This window comes from Equus caballus, chromosome 1, assembly GCF_041296265.1.
Source record: "Equus caballus isolate H_3958 breed thoroughbred chromosome 1, TB-T2T, whole genome shotgun sequence".
NCBI classification, from domain to species: Eukaryota; Metazoa; Chordata; class Mammalia; order Perissodactyla; family Equidae; genus Equus; species Equus caballus.
The window spans coordinates 197,630,499-197,652,939 of NC_091684.1; the positions used below are offsets into that span (position 1 = coordinate 197,630,499).

A 22,441-nucleotide genomic window follows, 5' to 3' on the forward strand; every position below is an offset into this window, starting at 1 on the left:
CACGTCCTAGAACTGTTGATTTTTGTATCTCTGTCTACATATCACTGCTCTTTCCAATCAAACTAAGAATGCCCTGAGGGCACAGGCCATGTTCTACACTGCCTCCTTGTACTCCCCACGCATCTGGCATGGTGTTCGGCACATAAGGGTACTTGATAAAGGCTGGCTGGAGGGGAATCAAAAGAGACTTTTCCAATTTGCTGAAATTTACCACCATCACAGCTACTTTTACCACAATCTGTAGTTTTGCTTGCTTTATTGCAGTTTCCCTCTTACATATTGCCTTTTAATTTTATAAAAGTAATTAACTGAGTAATCTATCTCATTAAACATGATGAAGGAACACCTGTTAATAAAAACTTTATGAAAATAAAATTCTTTCTCCACTCCAAGGTTTCCTTTTTAGTGAAACTTTTTCAGAAGTATATGGCCTTTGGGAAAAAAACCTAGAAGTTTTAGTTTTGTAAGCGAACAGATCAGTGCAGTAAAGAGAGAGTAGAATGTTCATTGACATAATTATCAGCTCTTTGCTTACAATGTGGTAGCTTCTGAAGAACAGCAGTTCTGTGATTCATGCTTCCCAGCAAACCTGGAGCCCCGCTCACCACCTCCCACAGCCTGCCGTGAAATCCTCCCCAGCTGTGGGTGTGCCCAGCTCAGTGCAGCGATGCCACGCCTGGTGGGTTATGTTTGCTCCAGCACTCCTCTTGGAGTGACAGGAGGGGGTGCGTAATTTCTCTCCTGCCACCGAACTACTAGAAATGTGGCTCATTTTCAGAAGGTGGGGTCACGATGAGTGCAGCAATGTCTTCAGGGCGCATTCTATGCAGCCCTTGAGAGCTCTCCTCAGGGTGGGAGTCTTGAAGACAAAATAAAGGAAATGCATGGCACCGGGGAGCAGTCATCGCAGGTGACTTCAGGAGAGCTCCTCCTGCCAGCATTGTCTTCGCCAAAGGGCCCTACACCCTTCTTGCTGTTCCACTCCTTGCTGGATTGAAAAATATTCAAACCACCTTGACTTGTTTGTCTGTATGTTAAAATCCTCTGAGCAGGTTTTAGAGTATTCCATACTTACCTGTCTGTTTACTGATTTTACAGAATAAACCGTGACCTCCTTGAAATTTGGGGATCGCATGGATGCCCCCTTATGACCACGGGTTCTGTGAGGAATAAAATGCTGCACCCAGGCGGACTTGGAAATCACGCTGTGATAACGATACCAGACGAAAGATCCTGTGATCACCAAAACTCTGCAGCTATTAAAATCTGCCTAAGGCTTGTCCTGCTTTGAGGAAACGAGGTAAGGAGGACTGGATAGGATTGTTCGTCTGCTCTACAGACAGTTTTGTTGAACCTCATCCTTCCCATCAGATTCGTGCCCTGAAAATCCCGCTCTATCCCTGGTGCAAACACAACCTCATGTATTTTGGGGAAAGAAGAAATATTCCTGGAGAGCATATGGATTTCCCAGTGCAGCCCTTAGCTACCCCGGGGGCACCTCCATCTTCATCCCATGGACCAACGTAGACTGTAATGGATGGCAAAAACTTAAAGCTTAACCAAGACTCAAGTCCACCATCACTTCTATTTTAATAATCTGAGCAGGGAAAATAGTTTAGCAGGTTATCTGAGTTAAACTGGCTAGAGACGGTATCCAAAGATGCAAGTAGCAGAAGAGTTGGCACCAAGTGAAAAGGAGGGTTGCCAAGGTGGACGATGGCAGGGCCAGGGCCCAAGTCCTGGAGCCACGTTACCTGTCTCAGTCCTCAGGGAAGGGAGGAACGTTCTGAAAACAAGGCCGGGCAGCCTGAACTTCATCTGAGCAAGCCAAGCTCAGACGAGGGCACAGCAGAAGTCAACAAGCATCCTCTCTACTCCTTCTGTATCAAGGCTAGTTCTTTTTTTTTTAAAGATTGGCACCTGAGCTGACAACTGTTGCCAATCTTCTTCTTCTTCTTTTTTTTTTCCCTCCCTAAATCCCCCCAGTACATAATTGTATATTTTAGTTGTGGGTCTTTCCGGTTGTGGCATGTGGGACGCCACCTGAACATGGCCTAATGAGCGGTGCCATGTCCACGCCCAGGATCCGAACCCTGGGCCGCCGAAGCGGAGTGCACAAACTTAACCACTAGGCCACGGGGCCAGCCCCTCAAGGCTAGTTCTATACACAATGGCAGGGGTCTTGAAAGTTAGAGACCTGAAGGTTTGATGTTGACTTCTAGTCTTAGATTTAGATGTCAAAAGGTCAAGAACGTAACAGATGGGGAAGTCTGGAAGGATGTGAGTCAAGGAACACAAACTGAAAGCCCATCATAGGGCCAGGGGCTGGCCCGGGGTGGAGACACAGACACGACTGGATACAGTGCTGCCCTCCCAGGGCTACGATCTGACCAGTTCGGTGTCTCTTACATTCCAGCCAGCTCAGCTGTCCAGGACTGAACGGTGTCAGATAATTGCAAGTACGCTCTGAGAACCACGTGCTGAGATGTATGGAAATTGTCACTGGCAAGGTCTGCAGTGACAGGACTCTCTTGTCTTCAACTTCAACTGTCTTCCAAACATCTTTGTGTCACGCATCTTCCATGCGGTGTTTCTTCAATACCTGCCATGACATTTCTCCTGCTGAGTTGGCTCTACCACACATTTGTCTCCCCAGAGAGCTAATGATCAGCCTCTATTTTAGTGCCTATTTACAACGAAAGCTTGTGTCAAGAGCAGCATGCATCTATATAGATATTGCCAAGAGTGTAATTCTGGAAAGCGAGGAAGCAGCACTCTTGGATATGTTCTTCATCCAACAACGATTCAGGGGAGTTGACGTGGGTCTGGTCAGGTCAGTGCTGGCCAAGTGGACAGCTAATAAGCGTTTATGGACAATAACCATCATAATAATGATGAAATGACCTAGTACAAATTTGTCTGGACATTCTCTATTTATATAAAGAGGCAGAGGATGCTCCGTGCTCGTCATGACGAGAGCTCGGGCTGCAGCAGCCTCGTAGGTAAATTCGTTCCTTGACAGACCCATGAGGGTTTCACTAGCCCCTCTCCATCTTGAGGAATGAGGTTCCTGATGGAGCAGTGGCTCAGATTATTTGAGCATTAGGTCTTAAGTTTTGAACTTTTAGTCACAGGCTTCCTCGCTGATGTTACGATCTCTTTTAGGCCTTGGTCTCTGAGGCAGTTCTGGATTTCTGGGATGCTGTTATCACTTTTTCTTCTCCATCTCAGGGGCAGGAGGTGGAAGGGGAAAAAGAGAAATAGTAACATTACAAGTGTTTGTGTATTTACTACGTCTTGGATTTTGAAGAAGAAACTCAGATCTTCCAAATGGCCTTTTCTCATCGATTCAAGGTCACCAGCTCTATAGAAATGCTCCTCCTGGAAGACAAAACAAACGAAGACTCTGTGTTCAGAGCTTCCGTGCCCTTCTGTGTTTATAGATGGAAATATCTGTGGGATTCTGTGACACCGCGTCTTGCTGCAAACCCTCCTTCTGCCCTCCTTCCGTCTTGAAGCAGGTTGAGCATTTATCTCACTGACGGAGGGGAAGGTTGAACCTGCTTGACTTGTTCTGACTACTTGATTCAGGTTTCAGTAAAACGTGTCTACACCCTGCTGGGTGTGGGAGGCGGTGACTCACCGGGAGAGAGGATGTGGCTCCATGTTCTTTGTCTAGGGGTTGCAGGATGATTGAGGAACTTTTCATCCAGGCTTGGCGCCATTTCTTCCTTTTCTTGTCTTGTCTTGGATATTTACTTGGCTACTTGCTCCCAAGGAGAACCAGTCAGCTGAGTCTTCAAATATTAAATTAATTCCTCTTTCTGCACAAGTGACCCAGCAAGTTTTTACTGGAAACACAGATTAGTGCCTGAAGAAGGATGGGGGTGGGGAGAAGAGAGGCTGAGTTGAAAAGGCAAAGGAACCTGTGGAAAACAGCTTTTCTGTTTAATTACAAGTTTTATGACGCTTTTCCATCGTCCGTGATCTTTCTGCATGAGTAGATGAAGAAAATATTTTAGTGAGAATAGCCTCACATTAATCAATTTGGCCAAGAAGCTTCCTCTTTCCTGCTGCAGCACCATCCGCTCGGCCCATCAGAGCTCTGGCCCTGGCCACCTGACTCCCGTGAGGAGCCCTGTCCATGGAACACCTCCTCCCTTCGCCCTGTTTCAGACTGAGGACTTGCTGGAGTTCTAGTGGCTCCAGACGGAGCCACATGGCGGTATGACTATGGGGAGAATCCGGCTGAGTGGAAGCAGCTGTGGTCAGGTGAAGGGTGGAGCCCTGGCTCCTCGAGGCTGTCAATCAATGCTCTCCTCCTTCTCAGCGCTGGCTCACCCCTGTGTCCTATTTCCAACCTGCAAGCACTTCTAGACCTGGATATCTTGCTTACACTTCTTAACCCAAACTTTTCTTTCTCTTTTTTAAAAGGCAGTATTACTAGTTTATCAAGAGTTATACCCCAGGGTATTCAAATCAGATATTTTGGGTAGTGGGTCCCAAACCCAACTGTATTTCAGAATCATGGGAGCAAGGGGAAGGGGAGAAGTTGGCTTAGAAATACATATTCCAGGACCAGATGGCTTTACTGGTGCATTCTACCAAAAATTTAAAGAAGAATTAACACCATTTCTTCTCAAATTCTTCCCAAAAATGGAAGAAAAAGGATCACTTCTTAGCTCATTCCATGAGGCCAGAGTTACCCTGATGTCAAAGCCAGAAAAAGATACAAAAGGAAAGAAAACTACAGACCAAGACAAAAATACTAGCAAATCAAATTCAGCAACATATTAAAAGGAGTGTATACCATGACCAAATGGAATTTACTCCTGGAAATCAAGGATAGTTTAACATAGGAAACTCAATGTACTATACCACATTAATAGAATGAAGAAAGAAACCCACATGATCATTTCAACTGATGCTGAAAAAGCATTTGACAAAATTCAACACTTAATGACAATAAACTAGGAATAGAAGGAAATTTCCTCAACATGATAGAGGCCATCTATGAAAAACCCACAGCTAACACCATACTCAACGGTGAAAGACTGAAAGTTTTTCTCCTAAGATCAGGAAAAAACAAGGATGCCCACTTCTACTCAACATAATGTTGGAATGTCTAGCCAATGTGCTTAGATAATAGAAAGAAATAAAAGACGTCCAAATTGGAAAGGAAGAAGTAAAATCATCTCTGTTTACAGGTGATGTGATCTTATACACAGAAAACTGTAAAGATTATACACACACACACACGAAACAGTTACAGCTAATAAATGAACTCAGCAGTTGCAGGATTCAAAATAACATGCAAAAGTCAGTTACATTTCTATACACTAGCAATGAAAAATCTGAAATGGAAATTAAGAAAATGATTCCATTTACCATGATGTCAAAAAGGATACAATACTTAGGAATAAATTTTTAAACAAGGAGGCTAAAAGTTGTACACTGAAAATTCCAAAACATTGCTGAAAGAAATTAAAGAAGACATAAATAAATGGAAAGACATCCTGGGTTCATGTATTGGAAGATTTACCATTTTTAGGATGAAAATACTACCAAATTGCTCTACATATTAAATGCAATCTCTATCGAAATCTCAAGAACATTCTGTTTTGCAGAATAGGAAAACTCATAAAATTCAAATAGAATCTCAAAAAACCTGGAATAGTCAAAACAATCTTTGAAAAGAAGAACAAAGTTGGAGGTTTCACACTTCCTGATTTCAAAACTTACTACAAAGCTACAGTAATCAAAGCAGCATGGGTCTGGCATAAAGACAGAGGTGCAGACCAATGGAATGGAATAGAGAGCCCAGAAACAAGCCTTTACTTATATGATCAAATGATTTTTGACAAAGGCACCAAGACCATTCAATTTTTTTCAACAAATGGTGCTGGGAAAACTGGATATCCACATGCAAAAGAATAAATTTGGACCTTTACCTTATACCATATACAAGACTCAACTCAAAATGGACCAAAGACCTAAACTTAATAGCTAAACTATAAAAATCTTAGAAGAAAACACAGGAGAAAGTCTTCATGACATTGGATTTTGTAATAATTTCTCGGATATGATACCAAAAGCACAGGCAAGAAAAGAAAAGCAATAGGCAAATTGGGCTTCAACAAAAATAGAAACTCTAGGACATCAAAGGACACTATCAAGAGAGTGAAAAGACAACTCACAGAATGGGAGAAAATATTTGCAACTCAAATATCTGATAAGGGACTAATATTCAGAATATATTAAAAACTCCTATAATTCAACAACAACAAACCCAAAACAACCTAATTCAAAAATGGGCAAGGGACTTGAATGGGCATTTCTCCAAAGATATACATATGGCCAATAATCCAGTAAGCATGAAAAGACACTCAACATCATTAGTCACTAAGAAAAAGCAAGTCAAAACCATAAAGAGATACCACTTCACACCCTTTAGGATAGCTATTACCAAAAAAACCCCAGAAAATAACAAGTGTTGGCAAAGTTGTAGAGAAATTGGAACTCTTGTGCATTGCTGGAGGGAACGTAAAATGGTGCAGTTTGATGGTTCCTCAAAAAATTAAACATAGAAGTACCATATGATCCAGCAATTCCACTCCTTGATATATACCCAAAAGAACTGAAAGCAGAGACTGAAATAGAAACTTGTACAACAATGTTCACAGCAATATTATTTGCAAAAGCCAAAAGGTAGAAAGAACCCAAATGTTCACCATCAGACGAATGGATAAACAAAATGTGGTATGTACACATAACGGAGTATTATTTAGCCATAAAAAGGAATGAAATTCGAATACACGTTATAACATAAATGAACCTGGAAAACATTATGCTAAGAGAAATAAGACAAACACAAAAGGACAAATATTGTGTGATTCCATTTATATGAAGTACCTAGAAAGCAGGCCAGAGGTTACCAAGGGCTGGGTGGGGTGGGAATGGGGAGTCATGTTGATGGTTACAGAGTTTCTGTTTGGGATGATGAAAAAGTTTTAGGAAATGGGTAGTGGTGATGATGGCACAACATTGTGAATGTACTTAATGCCACTGAATTGTACACTCAGAAATGGCTAAAAAGGTAAATTTTATATTGTGTATATTTTACCACAGTGAAAAAAAATTTTAAATACACATGCCACAGCCCCACTCTTGAAGAGGCTGATGCAGTACACGTGGGATGGGAACCTGGAAGCCATATTTTTTTAATGCCTTCTTGTCTTTTTCTGGCATATTCAGGTTTGAAAACTTGTGATTTAATCTCTGGCGGCCTTTCCAAGGGGACTGCTCCCAGCCTGTGAGGAAATGGTCACCCTCTGTGTGAAATACGTGTGTATATTTCGTAGAGCTAAGTGTGTATTTTTTGTAGATCTACAAACCTTTGCTCCAGATGCCAATCATTTGAAATATTGTAACAGAGACTGCTCCTGCAATTAATTTTATTTGTCCAGTAAGAAATTGAAAGTTGTATACATTTTTCTGTTGCTCATAGGATCAGTTGAGCAAGAAAAGGCAGAGTTGAAACTGACAGTATTAAGATGTTATCTCTCCCGCTGCCTGTTGCAATATTCTTCCTCAGACTCCGGAGGAAGATGGTGGGAGGGGACAGGCAGAGGTGGGACCAGAAGAGTAGAGAATCGTAAACTCTTCCTGGAGAACATCCTGAGAGAGGAAGTCGTTGCCTTGTCCTGGGTGTGGCCGGCCTCACCTTCCCCGAGTCTGGGGGCTGAGGGAGGGCAGCGGCCAGCAACAGCCATTCCTAGGGATGTTTTTGCATTCCAGAGGAGGGCAGCTGGCAGAGGGAGTGCCCAGTCTGTGGGAGCCAGGCCCGCCCCACCCTTTAGGCGGATTTGTTAATTATTGAAAAGTGCTTCAGAAGCACAAGGTCTGGGAGACTCCGTGTGCCCTTGCTTGGGCCTGTGTGGGAGCTGGCATTTCTGAGATGCTGAGGCTCTTCCGGGAGGCTGCGGAACAACCGCGGCTCCTTCCAGTGAGGGGCAGCCTTTCTGGGTCTGGGGCAGAGACCGTCCCGGAGAATGCTTACACTGTGCATTCTATCTCAAGAGAGAAGTTAACTTTATTCTGTGACAGGATTTGTAAAATATTTAGATAAATGAGCTGCACGAGATTTTCGTTTTGTTTTCTTGTTTCCAAAATTTTTGTGGTTTTTACAGTTTACATTCGGGTCATTTATACATAGACAGCATCATACGACATGTTCTGTTTGGGACTTACTGTTTTTCGCTTAACAGGCTCCTGGAGCTCTTTCCGTGTCAGTACATAGAGGCTCGCCCGTTTCCAGACTGCACAGCCGGATCAGTTTCTTCACCTCCTAGTCTATTGAGGGACACATGGCTGGTTTTCCATTTTTCACCATTACAAACAGTCCTACAGCAAACATTCTCATAGGCAAGTTTTTTGTGTATACGTATAAATATTTCTGAAGGATGCATTCCCAGAAGTGGAATTTCTGGACCAAAGGGCATGCACATTTGAATTTTTGTTAAATAATACCAAGATTCTCTCCAAAAATTCTGCTCCAGTTTACATAGCCACCATCATACTCATCAACACCGGACATTATTGATTTTTTTTAAAAAATTGCCAGCATCATACACAGAAAAAACTATGCCATTTAAAATTGCATTTCTCTGATTTACCCATTAGGTTGTGCATCTTTTCCTATGCCTATTGACCATTTGGATTTTTTTGAACTTTTTTCTTGAGGTGTATAAATACAGCAAAGATACACAAGTCTTAAGTGTGCTGCTGACTGAATTAACACAAGGTGAACTCCTCTCATAAGCGCCACCCAGGTCAAGAAATAGAGTTTTATCAGACCTTTTCCCACCTCCCCCAGAGTAATCCCCATCCTGACATCTAACCCCAGAGATCAGTCCTGCCTGGTTTTGAACTTCATATAAATGGAATCATACCACATGCACTCTTTTGTGTCTGGTTTCCTTCGTTCAACATTATGTTTATGAGTCATTCGTGTTCCTGCCTATAGCTGTAATATATTCATTTACATTGCTCATTATATTCCATTAAGTGAATACACCACAGTTTACTTATTGATTGACATTTGGGTTGTTTCCAACTTTTAGCTATTAGCAAATAATGATGCTATGAATGTTCTTTTGCATGTCTTTTAGAACACATGCGCACACACTTCTGTTGGGTATATATCTAGAAACGAAATTTTGGAGTCATGAGCAATGTTCTGTCAACCTGGCCAATTATATTTGTGAATTTCCTATGAATATTCCTTGTGCATTAATTATTGGGTGGTTTGCATTTTATTATTGATTTGTATGTGTTCTATTTATTCTGGATGTTAATTATGTGTTATGTCTGTTGTAAATATTTTCTCCTAGTCTTTATTTATATTGCCTTTTATTTCACAAAGTTTAAAATTTTTATGCAGTCAAATCTGCGGGTATTTTTCTTTATGGTTTCTGGGTTTTACATCGTGCTTAGCAAGTCCTTCCCTATCTCAGGATTGTCAAATATTCCCTTATGTTTCCTTCTAATACTCATTTTATTTTGATTTTCACATTAGGCTTTTTAATCAGTCTGGAATTTATTTTGTGAGCGTGAGAGACAGAGGCTAACAAGTAGGGGATGAGTAAAATTATACCATTTGCTGCCTAGATTTTTTTAATATTTATTTTTTAAAATCTCAAGACAGGTGATAAAATCGAAGAGCTAAGAAACTGCCAAGAATTAAAAAATTTTTTTGACTTCAGAAGAGTCTTCCCTAAGTAAAGTCTGAGTTAGATTCTGAATGGGGCAAATGTTCTAAATCAGTGGTTACCACCCAAAATGCCATGTGTGTAAATGGCATTGACTATTTATTCGTCGACTACGTACTGTGGAACTGGAAGGTGCGGTTCTCGTGGACTTCTGTGTCTAAGAGGAGGAGGACCGCCTTCTGGATCTCAGGGCAGCCTGACTGCATTCTGGCTCCAGGTTCTTGGGGCAGGAAAACCACAGCTGCTTCCTCCCTCCTGAGGATCCCGCTCCTCCCAATCTGAGAAGATGCCCCAAATGGACTACGAGCACTGAGCTCGTCCCCGGCATGGACTGGGGCCCAGTTGCAAAGCCCCAGGGTCAGCTTTTGGTTTAGACATGACTCCCTCAGGCAAAGCTACCCACCTGAGGGAAACTATCTTTCCAGCTGAGGGGGTACTGGTTGTAGGGTCACACATGGGAGAAGTGTGTTTGACCTCAATTGTGCTCCTCCTGGGTCTGAAATGGAGCACTGGCTTGCCGCGCCTGCACACTGGCTGTGTTCGCGTGCAATCAGTTGAGCATTCGCAGACTCTCCAGTTGCTCCCAATGTGAAGCTGTTTTGTTCTGCTCGCCCCTCCTCTTTCCTTTGTCCTTACACAGTTTTGGGAAGGCCGATCTCTTGTGATTTAGCTAAGATTTTATAGGACTGGAGCTTGGCTCAGGGCAAGGAGAAACACCCCCCTCAGCTTGGCAAAGAGCTGGGTTGTAGGTTGGTGAGCTGAATGTGCGACTGTGAACTGTCTGAGTTGGTTTGCTGGGAAATGGCTCTGCTGGCCGAGCTCCAGAAATGTAATCAAAAGTGGCCTGAAGTCACAAGTTTTGCTGCCTGCATTCTTCGTTTCACAATTTAAGGGTTTGGCTGGTGCCTGTCCTGAAAGAATGAAATTTTCTACTGCGTGTAGCACATGACACAGTGTGTGTGTGTGTGTGTGTGTGTGCACATGCAGTGCACATGGGCTTGTCTGCACAGGCATGTTTTACAAATGAACTGTTTATACCTACTGGTAGGCAGTGATTAAAGAACACAGTGTGTGGAAGATTTTTTCTGATTTCAGGAATCGCATATCTGAATTTGTGGGTTAGTGTCTTTGGAGAAATGTGATGGAGAATCTTGCACAGAAGTGCAGCTGATGCACTAGGTACAGACTCTTGCCTCAGAAATGCATGAGGCTGATTTACTGAGGAGAATTCAGCCTGCTGGCTTTTGGAGGAACAGGTGTGTTTGACCACACACTGGGGAAGTGAAGACCTGAGTTTTGCAGAAGTCAAATCTGAGGCCCTCAGCGGCAGTTATTTATATCAGAATGGTGTGTACTGAAAGCTGAAGCCTTTCGGCCACCGCCGTCCGGGAGCCTGTAGAGAGAGGAAGGGCGTGCACTGAGCCTGGGTAAGCACCTCCTGCCCCAGGAGCGTCTGCTGCGGCTCGGATCGCTGGGAATCCACGCCGGGCTCCACTGTTGGCAAAGGGTGCTCACCAGCTCTGCCTCCAGCCTGCCTTGTGGATGAAACGGCTCGCTTCCGATTGGTTGATAGATGTGACTTGATTCTTGCTTTTGTTCCCAAGATGCCCTCCCCCGTGTGAGCAGCTTGGTGTGTGTTTGGGGGGGAGGGGAAGAACAGTGCATTTTCTCTAAGGTCAAAATAAGGACATCGGACCCTAACGACCACCCCAAGAACACATCAGGGACTCTCGTGTTCACTCTTACCGTAGATGAAGTCTCTCGTGACGAGCTTCCATCTTTATGTCTCTTGAGTTCTAAAGGTCTCCTCCCCCTCACGCTCTTTTGGTTACGGGAAATGAGTGTGTTTGGGGACAAACATGTCAGAATTATGAGGGAGAAACTTGGCAGTGGAACAAACCACATGATATGCTTGACGAGACTCGAGAAACAATACGTCTCAGATTTTCTGACAGTCTTCAATTTTTGGTTCAGGAATGTGACCCAGAAGCCGCAGAAAGGGAGGCACTCCTGCAGCTTCACTAGGATCATTAACAGTCAGTCTTTACGAAGGAGTCAACAGAGGCTATTTCTGCACAGAAAGATGAGGCGTCCGTAGGAGGAGAACTCAGTCCTGCATCCACCACGGGCAGGTGGAGACTGCAAACGGAGGACTTGCGGTTGTTTGCTTTAAATCAGAAGACCAAGGCGTTAGACGTCCAAAGGCAGAGGGCCCAGAACGATGGAGCCGTAGGAGAGCTGGGCGGTGGGAATCACGAGCACATTTGCATAAACACTGAGATTGTTCTGGGCTCACCTAATCCCAGTCCTCGGGAGCTGCCTTTTACGAGGGTAAACACGGTTTAATAGTGAGCAAATATTAGTTCTCATAATGAAACCTGTTGAGCTGAACAGGAAACACTCAAGGGAGCCTGCAGGCCTGCAGCGAGGGTGCTGCAGGAAGGCACGGTGCGTGGCGTCCCCGTGAAGACAGGGGCAGTGGGAAAGTTCTGAGCTCGTCAATAAGCCACTGGCCCTGGGAGAGTGTGAGAGGCGGCTGGGGTGTCGGCATTTTGCTTATTGAAGGGAGGAACGCTCCTCACAACTCTCTCTCTATTCATTCAGGACGTGATATTTGCAAGACTACAGCCATCTTAGGGTTTCAGTCTGTTTTCAGCTTCAGCCCAGGTCTCACCACACATGTTAGAGACAGGCGGTTCCAGCACAACTTAAGAAGGAAAGCCAGCCTGTCTTCTAAAATCCAAGTTTGCGCCATGGGTGCGTTTCTTCCTGGAGGGAGCCATGTGACTTCTCCCGTCACACCATCCCGCCTTCCTCTCATTCCTGCCCGTTCACATCCCTCAACCTCATCCTCAGGCTCTGGTGGGAAATGGGGGGTGTGGCTGCTCTGACTCTGCCTTGAGCTTCTTCCAAACCAGAGTGGAGACAAACGGGTGTGTAAGTCACCACAACCTATGGCAAGAAATGGCACATGCCGCAAGAGAAAAATAAACAAAGTGCTGATGGAAAATTCATTTCATTAGGGAGATATGTTTGTGCTGACGTTTGAAATGAGCCTGAAAAATGAGTAGGATTGTGACAGATGGAAAAAAGTGTCAGTGGCATTATTACGGTATTGACGTTTAATGATGTCTAAAGGAATCTGAATCTGTACAGGACACCAGGAGCTTTTGTGGTCCTGGCCTTGGCTCACTGTTTTGCTGGCAGGAGCCCCCCAACGATCCTTTGGGGGACCACCTGGCTCCCACTCTCAGCCTAAGTGGTTTGAATGGGGCTGACCCTGCCCTCTGGCCCCAGGCTTAGGCATGTGACCCAGACTGGCCAATGAGAGAACCATGTTCCCCTAGGCACAGGGTTTGGTTCAAGGGTGGGCAGGTAACCCAAGCTGGACCAGTCCTGTAGCTTTTTCTGGAACCTTGGGAAAAAGGCATCCTCTTTCTGCTGGGGTTGCTGAGCTGGTGGGTTGTAATTAAGGAGGCTGCAAGGGGCTGTCTTGTTACCACGGAGGGAGAACCCGGGCGACGGCGAGATTCCTGAGCACCTGGATCCGGTCGTGCCTGAAACTCTACTGTTGGATTTTTCAGTCACTCAAGCCAATATGTCCACTTTTTAATAAGCCATTTTGTGCTTTTCCCTTGCAAACAAAAAAAGTTCTAACCAACACAGAAATGTAATATGATCTGCTTTAACAAACAAACAAACAAACAAAAACCTGTGGGGGTCAGAGGTTGCAGATTCACAGAGCAGGTTCCTAGCAAAAAGGAGTCTTCCTGTCGCTAACATTTTCCAGGCCAGCCTCCTGGGCCCCAGTGACTAAGATGTTGGAACCTTTCTTCCTAAACCCCTTGGTCTGAGGCCGCTCACCATCTAGCTGACTCCCGTGTGCTGGATGTTTTTCCATGAATCAGAAATGAAATATGCAGCGCTGTAGCCACAAAGTAACGCAAACGGCTTATTCATCTGTCTCTTCGTTCCCCGCGCCTTGCTTTTTCTGGGTCGCACGTTGTAAGTGAAGAGCCATGATGCTAATCCTGTTTGGCTTTATTGACAGTTGAATGGATTATTGAGAAAAGCCTTTTAATCATCAGAAGCAGACTCCCTGCAGAAGAATTGCAGAAAGAAGGTGGGACCACTGCCTCGAGTCCACTAACTCTCTGCCCTTCAGGAAAAACGCCGGGCTGTTTCAGTTATGCGCCACAGCTGGAAACGCAGGAAGATAATCTCTTTTCTTCAGTGCTTACTGTGTCCTTTGTACCAAGAACAATAGTTTGCCTACATTCTGTCTTGATTTTGCCAACTAGAGGTATGTCCTCATCCTGTTTTACGGTTGGGGAGTGATGCAGACACCGCCAGTTGCTACCCAACACCCATTTTCTCCTTGTTTCCTGCACGGAGACAGCCCCAAGCAGATACCGCTTCTAGTTTAAAGTTTAGGCTCTCTGGGCAATTACTGCAGACACTGATCATTTTGCAAACATTTTGTCATTTCTCTCCTGCAGCTATGGATGGCCATGATATGGTTCTGGCCACTGAGACTTGAATAGAAGTCTTCTGGGAAAGTGTTGCTTTCCTGATAGGAGCACTGCCCGGTCCTCCTTGTTCCTTCCTTCTCCCTACCTGGAATGTGAGGACGAGGCTTGTGGCGGAGCAGCCATGTTGTGACCTCGAGGCAACCACAAGGAGGACAGCCATATCTGGAGAGTGGTAGAACGGCAAGATAGAAGGAAAGTGGGATATTCTGACATTGCAAAGCCACTGCTTCTGCCCTGGAAGGCCTACTTTCAGCTTGTTAAGTGAAAAAAATAAACCATTATTTGGTTAACCCAGTGGGATCAGATTTGTGTTACAGACAGCTGAATGCAATCCCTAACTGACCAGGGAAATGGAGCTGAAGGGGTTTAAGGGACTTGCCTGCAGTTCCTTACAAAATGATGCCACAAAGCTGAAGAAGACACAGCACGTACCCTTGAAGAGTTCAAGCCGAGTTTGGGCGTCAGATACATAAGGAAACAATTGCAATATAATGTCATTGGTGCAATGATAGTGACCTGCCTCAGGTGTCATGGGTGTGTAGGAAAAAAACAGAAATGAGACAAAAGGGGAAAGGAAGTTAGCCAGGCAGAGGAGAGAGGTGGGCAAAGAGATTACAGTTTGAAAAAGGTGTTTAGGTGCGCCCAGCACGGCGTGTGCAGAGCCACAAGCTGGCGTGAGTTGTTGGGGCGTGAAGTTGAAGGAGGGCAGTGGTGAGAAATGCAGCCTCATTTAACTCTTGCTGCATCATGAGCCACCCCCAAAACTTAGTGGCTTAAAACGACAACATTTGATCATTCTCATAATTCTGCCATCTGAGCTGAGTTCAGCTGGGTAGTCCTTCTGTTCATGGACTATCTGCTGGGCTTGGAACACCCAAAAACACTTTTTAACTCCCGTGTTTGATGCCTTGGCTGGGTAAATGGAAGAGCCGGGGCTGGCTGCCGTTTCTCTCTCTCTGTCTCCCTCCTCTCCATGTGGCTATCTCTGGCTTCCTCGGAGCACGGTGATCTCAGGGCAGTTGGGTTCTTACATGGTGGTTGGCTTCCAGTTGAGAGAAGCTGCCAGTGCATGTGAGGTCTGGGCTCAGAAGTACCCGAACCTCACTTGCACGGCACTCTGTTGATCAAAGCAAGTCACAAGGCCAGCCCTGATTTAGCGGGAGGAAGCAGCTTCAGCTTCTTGATGGGAGGAGCAGTGCGCATGTGCAGGGAGAGATGCGTTCACAGTGGTCATCTTTGGAGACTACCTGCCCAGAGGAAAGAAGCATGCAGAAGGACAATCTTGTCTGCTTGTCAGGTAGGTTGACCCAGACCCAGGGGGTTTGCCCTGCTTCCTATTTGGGATCTGAGAGGAGAATGCCTCTCAGACTGCCCCGACCCATCAGAGTAAAACAGTCATGTGATGAGGCACAGCGAGGGCTAGAATTTGGCTTCTCTGAACCCCCTTCAGTTTCTGTGGGGCGTGGACTGGACTCAGAAGTCCCATATGTCATAGGAGATGGCTGACTTGAGAGTCAGAGGGTCTATCCTGGGTGTGCATGGTGAAAGCCCACGGCAGAGGCTGGAGGGGAGACTGGCGGAGGACCCAGAGTCAGAGGGCAGGGGATGCTGAGCAGGCTGAGTCCAACTGGGAGAATGACTGAGCCCTGGCCCAGCCAAGACCCCAGAGGAGTTCCCAGCCACCCTGTGGCAGAAATCACCCAGGATCTGGAGGACATGCTATGGTTTTAAGCACCTCGTCTTCTACCCTCACAACACCCACCCGTAAGGTCACAAAAGACAGCACCCCTCCCTCCAGTGAATCCCCCAGATGCCATGTCGCATGTGGGAGAGCAGCGTGGGGAGAGGAGACACTGCAGAGCCCAAGAATGTGCCTGAGGGACGACCGTGTCCAGATGACCTCCTCATGGCATTTCCTGGACTGCATCCAAAGTTACCCCGCAAGAGAGGCTCAAAGGAAGAACACTAAGTTACCATGAAATAAAGGAGCCGTGTTACATAAAATTACAGAGAAATCGCAGGAATGATGACAAATGCAGGATAGCAGTTACCTCTGTGGGAGAAGATGGGATGTGCGAGGCCACAGGAAGCTTCGGCTATTCTGGTAAGGTTTTAGGCTTAAATTTCGGGAGTGGGTACCTGTGTGTTGTTATATTCTTTCTGCCTTTTTGAGGGTTTTAAATAGTTCATAATGTAATTTTTTTAAAAAGTACACTTCTGAATAGAACTGTGAGCCCCCAGTGCCTGGGTTAGGTCTTGAATGTGTTACATGGGAATGAGGACATAGAAAGGGGCTCGAAACAGGAGGCAGAGCTACTTGCTAGACAGATGGCCCTGGCTGGACTTGAGGAAGACAAGAGTGGAAGGGGAGGAGGCGGCCACACCGATCCCACGAGAGGTAATGGTGGCCTGACCTCCCAAGTGATGCCCAGGGAATTGACAAGACGGGGTGCGGGGTGGGCGAGGCTTCCGGTTTGAGTGAGTGGGGCTGGGGAGCCCCCATTGACTGAGATAAGCGAATCCCGGTGGACGGTGTGTGTAGATGGAAAAACAAAGAGTTCACTTAGGACAGGGTGGGTTCGGGGTGCCTGTGGGTCGTCCTGGTGGAGATGACTGGCTGGAGCGGGGGTGCATGAGTCTGGACCCCAGAGAAGAAGGTAGGGAGCCCCCAGCACTGACACAAGTTGGATCCGTAGAGGTAGTGACATGCCCAGAGGGGAGCAAGTGGGAGAGCAGAAAAGAGGACCAGGGTAGACCAGGCCCAACGTCTGCTCAGCCAGAGAAAGCGATGCTCCCAGCTCTGCAGACACCCTGTGCCATCTCCTCTGTGAGCAGAAAGACCACTACCCCCACCAGCACCCTCACCAGCACCCCTGCAGCGAGTTGCCCCACCCGGTGGTGGCCCCGTCCCTCCCTGCCGCTGTCCGTTCCACTCTCCACTTCCTGTCCAGGTTTGCCTGCCTGCTTTCCTGGGGCACTGCTTTCCTTTCTCTCCAGGATTATTGAAAGGGGCAGAGAAAGGCTTCCGTCCATAACCAGATATGAATTGAAGTCCTCGCCCGGGAAGTAGAAGGCCCAGCAGCCCGCCTGGGCCTGTCCCCTTCTAGGACAGAGCCTGGCGAGAGCCCGGACCTGGAGCCTCCTCTGAAGGCTGCGGTCTTTCTCTGGGAGAGTCTTTGTTCTGTAGAGAGCAACGAAGAAGGTGACAGGAGGAGAGCCGTGGAGGGGCAGCTTGGAGACCCCGTGTGCCCCAGTCCCCGTCTACTCCCTTGGCTGCTGGCGGCCCGCCCTCCTGTGTGCGCCAGGCCTCTCCTAGCGGACTGCCTCCCGCCCTCAGCTCCAGATAAGCTTCAGGTAGTCTCGTAGCTCCATCAGCGCCCTTGATTTGAATTTCTAAACTATGGGCTCTGAGGAAACCCTATAGGCCTGACTAGCTGCCACTTGATTGACACTTGATTGATTCGACCCCTCCCTCTCCTGAAGAAAGAATACAACATTACTTCCTTCTAGATGGGTTCGTTGGCAATAACAGGAACACGCACAGGCTGGTCAGGTTAGAGGGAGTGTGCATGAGAGGGGTACAGCCTGGCCGGACCCACCCTTTGGCCTCCCACCTCCCTTTATTTTTTGTTGTAAGAAATACAAGATGGCGTCAGCCTTCCTCTGTCCCTTTGACAACCTAAATGTCTCTCTTCTACCCAGACTCTGGAAATCTCTTCGTTACTTAAAATTTGGATTCTGAGGTGAAGTTTCGATTCTGTGTTGGGCAGGGAACTGCTCTGAGCTCTAGGGAGAAAGTATGTCTGCCCCAAATTGGAATTGAGAGAAATTGGGAAAAGGCAGACAATGAAGTTGCATTTCAGAGGTATCAGCCTCTCAAAGCATTTCTCCGAAAGAGTAGGTTCCAATCACGCAATGAAAAGGTATTGGCGAGAATGTTAGAGGGTTTTGGTTTCCTAAGACGGACCCTATAGTCAAAGGTCATGCAGCTCCGTAATAAGATAAGCAAGAAAGGAAGGTTCTGATGTAGAAAACACGCCAACAGATTATTCCAACGGTTGTGGCACCACCTCTGAGCCCTCGGACTGGCTCTCAGAGTGATGGACTCACCGGCACCCGGGGGCTCGCTCGCACAAACCATAACCTTTTGGTCTTAAATACAGGCTGAGAAGGCGAGGCAGGTGCAAACAAGCATCTCCATGGTCACGAGCTTCCCTTGCACCTGTCATCGCGCTGGCACAGGACTGTGCAGGGGAATCAGGAGGTCCCTCGGTTCCTTCCTCTGCCTCCAGACTTTGAACACGGCCACTTCCGGCAGCAGGGCAGCCCTTCCCTCTCAAGGCTCCTCTGGAAACCTGCCCACTGCTTTGGATTGTGGCATCTTGAGCATCTGACGGTTTTTGATGTGCCTCCTAGCTCTCAGGCCACCCATTGCTACTACTCCTATTCTGGGCTTGCCCTTCTAGGGGTGCAGCCCTGCCCCAGACCTTCCATCTGTCCTTCCTCTGGGCCAGGGGATAACAGCTGGCTATTGGATCAATAACCTGGGACAGGGCGCGTAGCTAGGTCCCTGAGTCAAATGTGGTACTTTTCCCAGGTAATGTATTTGCATTTTAATAGGAGTCCCCTGGGGGGAGGGAGAGTGTTAATTTAAAGGGATTTTTCAGGCACTGGAACAAGCTGGTGTGTGTGTGTGTTATGTGAGGAGAGAGAAGAGGAGGAGGAAGATCATGGCTGCCGTTTATCAACGCAGCAAAAAGGACATAGAGGAAACCCTTTGTCCCTCTCATCCAGCGATGACACTGTTAATATCGTGGTGTATATCCTCCCAGTACCTGGTGTGGTAGAGATGAATGAGCATCCTCATCTCTGGCAGTCAAATTGAGACACTCAATTCTATAAAACTCACAAGCTGCAACACAGTTTCTATGTGTGCCATTTGGTAACACTTACACTCCTTGTTCCAGAAATCCCACCTCTAGGAATTTATTCTAAAGAAAAATCTAGAATAATAATACCATTAGCTACCATGTTCTGAATTTTAATTGTGCACCAAGGGTTTTACACACATTGGTTCATTTGATTCTTGCACCAAGCCTGCAAAGCAATAATGTCACCCCTCACCTGAGGCTAGAGAAGGAAAGGACCTTGTCCAGGGCCCTCTGTAGGAGGTGGGTCAGGAGCTGGGGCCCAGCGTGGACGAAGGGACCCCAGGAAAAGGCATCCTCCACCTGGATCCCCTCAGAGATGAGTGCAGCCATTGTTCCAGAGTCTCCTGTCCCCTCACCTCCCTCCCCAACTCCCCAATCCCCCAACCCCTCCAACCTACCTCCGCATCCCCCCTCTACCCCTCCCCCCCGCCAAATGTGCAAAGGCCCTGAGTGGGAGGAATGTGACCAAAAGTCTTGCCCTCACCCTCAGGGGTGGGGGGCAGCGGGTGACAGTGCCGCGGTGCCTCCCACCTGTCTAGTTTCAGCTCTTCTTTGACAGCTCCTTGTCCAGGAAGCCTTCGCTCCATCTCAGACAGTTCTGTCTCTCCTTTGTTCTCCCGCTGTGGTGGAGCCACCGCACAACAGCTCAGAAGATGCTCTGCGGCCTCGTCACAGTGTTTCGCACATGTTCCTGGGATCCCAGTCAGAATTCTCTGGGGAGCTGTGAAAAGTGCCAATCAACGGAATCTGATTCCCTGGTGCCGAGGCTCAGGACCTGCACCTCACGAGCCTTTCGTGGGCTTGGAGCACACTCGAGTGGGAGAGAAACTGCGTGGCTTACCTGCCTCCTCAGAGCAGGAACTCTGGCGGTGTCCTTTGTGTCCCCTGGCATTGAGCACAGGGATGTGCAGCCGACATAAGTGTGTGTGAATTCAGTGCAGAGACACATTTCTCAGGAAGGAAAGTGGAGTGGGGGCGGCGGACGACGTGGGATAACTGGGGAGGGCGTGAGTGGGAGCCCTTGCAGGAGAGCGAGAGAGGTGGGAAGTCTTAGGCTGATTTGGGATGCCCGCTCTGGGGGTCCTCTGAATGCTGCCAATAGATAGTCAGTGAATGTCTTTTCCCCTCCGCTTTTTCCGCAGACACATACTTTAGTCCCAGAAATTATTTTTGAAACCTGAACTTTCAATGCCAGAACGAGTAATTGCATATAAAGTGGGTCACAAGGAAGTGATAACTAATGCACAGGCTATTTTAACTGCTGAATCAGAAATTTCTAAGCTACATTATGAAATATGCAGGAAGGAAAATAAGCAGATGATAAGAGTGGAAGGAATCCTAAAATAATGTTTTCACAAACAAATTCTGGCCCAACATACGCCTGAGCGGTGGGAGTGGGGGAGCTCCAGTGACACACAATGAGAGTTGAAGAACTGGAATGAAATTGCCAAGCTGGAATTCTTTCTGAACGACGTAGGACCCCTGAGGCACGTGGCCCACACCCCACAAACCCACAGCCTGCAGGACTTTGGCCGTGTCGTGGGGGCACCTCGTCACTGCTTCACAGCACAGGCAGACAGGGCTAAAGAGAGCAAAGACAGACAAAGCCACAAACAAAATGTAGAAATCTGTTCTATTGGCTATTCCTCAAACAAATAAAACCCATCTTTTTGGTTCAATTTATTTCATAGAGTTTTTTTCATTGTGGTAAAATATGCACAACTTAAAAATTACTATTTTAATCATGTTTAAGTGTACAATTCAGTGGCATTAAGTAAAATTCACAGTGTTGTGCAACTGTCACCACTATCTATTTCCAGAACTTTTGCATCATCCCTAGTAGAAACTCTGTGTCCAATAAGGAGTAACTTCCCATCCCCCAGCCCCTAGCCCCTGGTAACCATTGTTTTACTTTCTGTCTCTATGAATTTGCCTATTCACATAAATGGAATAATACAATATTTGTCCTATTTCACTTAGAATAATGTTTTCAAGTTTCATCCATGTTGTTGGATGTATCAGAACTTCATTCCTCTTCGTGGCTGAATAATATCCCACTGTGTGGATATACCACATTTTGTTTATCCATTCATATGCTGATGGACAGTTGGGTGTTACCACCTTTGGCTATTGTCAATAATGCTGCTATGAACATTGCTGTGCCAGTTTCTGGTTCAGTCCCTATTTTCAGTTTTTTGAGTACATACTGAGGAGTAGAACTGGTGTCGTAGGGTAATTCTATGTTTAACTTCTGAGGAACCACAGACTGTTTTGAGTGGCTGTACCATCTTACAGTCTCAATAGCAGCTCACAGAGTTTCTAATTTCTCTATATCGTCATCAACACTTACTATTTTCCATTTTTTTGTTTTTTAAAAATAATAGCCATCCTAATGGGTGTGAAATGGTATCTCACTGTGGTTTTGACAGATTTTTAAACGGAAATCATACTGAGGACACATATTATAGGTAATTTCACGTAGTTTAGGTTTTGAACAGAAACTAAGAATCATAACATACTGAAACTAATACTAAGGATATTTGTAACTCATCGTATTGTGCACAGTCTCTTTTTGTTTATCTTATTTTTGGTGTAAATTTCTAAAATGTCCTCCTATGTTCTTATCTTGTGTATTAGTTAATTTTTCTTCTTGATACAAGTTCCAATTTTTTTTTTTTTTGAGGAAGACTGGCCCTGAGCTAACAGCCGTGCCCATCTTCCTCTACTTTATATGTGGGACGCCTACCACAGCATGGCTTGGCAAGCAGTGCCATGTCTGCACCCAGGATCTGAACTGGCGAACCCTGGGCCATCAAAGCGGAATGTGTGCATTTAACCTCTGCGCCATGGGTCTGGCCCCCAAGTTCCAAATTTTAGCCAGTGTTCTAAAAATAACTTTTGTACATGACACTCGAAGATCTTTTAATCTCTGATGACAATTGTTATTACTACTGGCGTCCTATTGAACCAGCCCTTGAGGCTCAGCAGATTCTTTTGATCCCATTGTTAGCTTAAGCAGCATATTGTGGTCATTTGGAACAAAGATGAGATGCTGTTTCTTTGAAGTTGAGTGTAGTCTTTTCTTAAAACACTTACTGTAGTCAAATGGCAGATCTAATGTATTGAAATGCTCTGTTAAATCTTAATTTTCTTTGAGCATAACCAACACAACTGATAGGGACTTTTCATGAATACTTGGTCACTGAAT

The 22,441-nt window shown here is 46.1% G+C and overlaps 1 long non-coding RNA gene across 6 annotated transcripts in view; it reads left to right on the forward strand.

The window, feature by feature from the left end:
• Nucleotides 1-20,916, forward strand: part of LOC111769314 (uncharacterized) — a 57,979-nt gene extending 37,063 nt beyond the window's left edge. For 3 of the 6 annotated variants that reach the window (XR_011428700.1, XR_011428702.1, XR_011428701.1), the window contains 2 exons: nt 1,099-16,406; nt 19,793-20,916. This is a non-coding gene — a long non-coding RNA (uncharacterized lncRNA). The remainder of the gene's footprint in view (nt 1-1,098; nt 16,407-19,792) is intronic. The other 3 variants (XR_011428710.1, XR_011428705.1, XR_011428708.1) reach the window with 3 other exon arrangements.
• Nucleotides 20,917-22,441: the final 1,525 nt, after the last annotated feature.